Below are 2,918 nucleotides of genomic sequence, written 5' to 3' on the forward strand. Positions count from 1 at the left end.
GGTGATTCATTTGTGTGTGTGTGTGTGTGTGTGTGTGTGTGTGTGTGTCATAAATGGAGTGACTTCATCAGATACTGAAGAAGATTTCTATATTCAGCTCTTTCTGCAGGTTGGAGTTAGCATAGAGTTGGAAAATCAGCTTTGGCTTTCTTTCCTGACTGTCTCTGATTTCCTTTAGTGTTCTCCCTTTTCTGGTCATCAGCTCTCAACAACTCTGCCACTTTTGTGTCCCAAGGTAATAAGAAGTAGGAAACGAAACATTGCAAAGTGGAGCAAGAAAAGTTATCGGTTACCGTATCAGAGTCAAATGTCTTGGGTGACACTAAGGAGGACATGGGCAAGGTGATACCAGAGTGCTTTATCTTGTGATGCTGATACAGTAGCAGCCTCTCAGACATACAACCAGGTTGGATTTCTCACAAGTTTCTCACCTAGTTTTGAATCTTATCCCATTGGTTTCTGCAGGAAAAAAAAAAAAAGTTAAAATGGTTTTTAAGTTTGGGTGGGGAAAGTATGGGGAATGTACTGCATAATATCAGGGGCTCAGCTCCCCCAAGTAGAGCCAACAAATACCAAAATGAGTAAACTGGGAAGCTTTTTCTCTCTTTCTGTCTTCATCCCAGATCAAAGAATTCCGAGTTAGGATCTGGATGAAGGATAAGCCCCTGAATTGTCGATGGGCACACCCCACACACTGACCCAGCATCTGAACTTGCTTAACAGGGAGCCGGGGCTAAACTGCTTCACCCTGCCTGAGAACCAGGGAGCACTGCATTTCTCCACAGGGTGGAGGAGAAGAGGCAGAATAAACCAAGCCTGGGACACCTCCCTCCTGTCTAGGTGTACTCATTCTTCTGTTTCAAAAGACGACAAGGACATGAAGTCAACTTCTACCTATCTTCTGCTGCTGGTGTCTTATGTATTCTTAGTTTGACCTGATTCCTCTTCTGTCTTTTGGCTTCATGTTAGGGGTTCTTGGTCAAAACCTGCTCTGATGTACATGAAGATTCCAGGTTCAAAAAATCAGTTTATTTTAAAAAGTATGGGGGGAGGCGTGAAATGAAATGATATAATTGCCAAAACTAGGCTTGAGGTTGGTGGCTCTTGGAAGGATTTTCCTTAAGGCCTAGGTCTGAAAATACAGGGCAGCACTATCATGAATTCTGAAAAGAAGCCTTCCAGGGAGCCAGTGAGTCATAGTATCCAGTTGAGTCACTTAAAGCAGATTCCAGTATAGGAAACTCATTCACAATCCCTTGGCAGTCTCATTTTTTTAACCTTTTATCCCTAAATCTCCCTCCCTCTTTATTTCTACCCTTAAGTTTTTTTGAGGGGTAGGAAGTACCTAACATCTCAGAAGCTAGGTTGGGAAACATGCTCAGTTGTAGAAAAACTGAGCTGTAAATTTTGTGTTTTAAAAATGTACATCAGGAGCAGTTGGGGAGGGTCTTTTCTAAAAAAACTTTCAAATTTGATTTTCTGTGCATATGGCCGTTCTGTAAATACTTTGGGGTTTTTCATTTTTTTGAAAGTAGATAAAAATCTGTGGGATTTTTTTCCCAAAACATTACAAAAATGTGTTTATTTACATGCAAATAAATTTCTTTGATAAAAAGCACCATGTGTATGTGTAATACATTTTTAACTTTTGAATACTTTTTGTTTATTCAGCTTTTAAAAAATCCAATCAAAAAAATTTTAACAAAGTAAAAAAATCTCCTGAGTAGTACTTGATAATGGGTTAACTGGAAAGGATAATTGAAATTAGAGAAAAACCTGTGGAAGTTTTCATCTGATTTATCTTGCTCAAGCCACTTTTACTATCTTTTGCAGGCCTCTGTCACCAAATTCATCAGTAGTTCTTGCTGAGAGAAAACTGCTCTGAGATGAGATGCAACTAAAAGGTTGTTTCTATTTGATGGACGTGAAGCAGTAACATTAACAGTGTCTGGGACAGGAGGAGGCTGTAGCATCTAGACCTGGGTGTGTGGGCCTGAGAACAGGTTTCTGAAGCTGGCTTCCTTGCTTAGGAAGTAATTTCTAAGATTTAAAAAAAAGTTAATTTAAAAAAGTGCTTGGAAGGATAAGCCTTTCGGGTAAAATGTGCCCGTTTAAAAGATCTCTGCACTTGTTGCTCTTAAAGTAAGCTCATCTCTTAAATCAGACATTCATAATAAGCCAGTCACTGAAAGTGCAAAGGAAAAGTGGTAGGAAAACAAAATCATCTACTTCGGAATACAATTAGAAGTGGTCCAGCCAGGACTGCTAGAATTTGTGATACAGTTTCCAATATTTTATCTTTGAGATATAATTATGTGGTTTTCCGCTCTAAAGGTAAACATTCCTTATTTCATAGAAATCAGATCATAAGTTTCGAGACCTGGAATTGCTAAAGTATACTATGACATACCATGACACAATCCAGCTTCTATGGAAAGAGAGAGAATGTTAACCATTGGGCAAGGTTCCCCCCAACCCCCGCGCCGCACCGCCTACTCGTTCAGACACGCTTGTTTCTCCCGCCAAAGTGGCGTCAGGATCAGGCTCTCACCAACCAGAGCGCTGATTGGAGGGCGGGTAAGCGCTAGAGCTCATTGGGTGCCAGCGGCGGTCTGGCGGCGGAGGGGCGGGGGAAGCCAAGGCCTTTCTGTCTCACCCGCCCCCACCTCCACCAAAGCGCGCCCCTCCCCCAGCTAAAGAAATGGTCGCCCAGCTTCTGCACTGCACCCCCTGACCACAAGGCACGAGGTGCGGCCTCGCTGCTGGTCCCCAGAGCAGACGGCAACGCAGCTGTCCCCCCGAATCCATGCACAGGGAGATCCACGCCCCACAGCGGCCCCCCAAGCCTCACTGCAACACCCGGTAATGCAATCCACGGAGGCGGGGGAGGCGGCAGCAGCGGGGGCGGCGGGGCCAAC

Source organism: Bison bison, unplaced genomic scaffold, assembly GCF_000754665.1.
Source record: "Bison bison bison isolate TAMUID 2011002044 unplaced genomic scaffold, Bison_UMD1.0 scf7180017864180, whole genome shotgun sequence".
In the NCBI taxonomy this organism is placed as follows: Eukaryota; Metazoa; Chordata; class Mammalia; order Artiodactyla; family Bovidae; genus Bison; species Bison bison.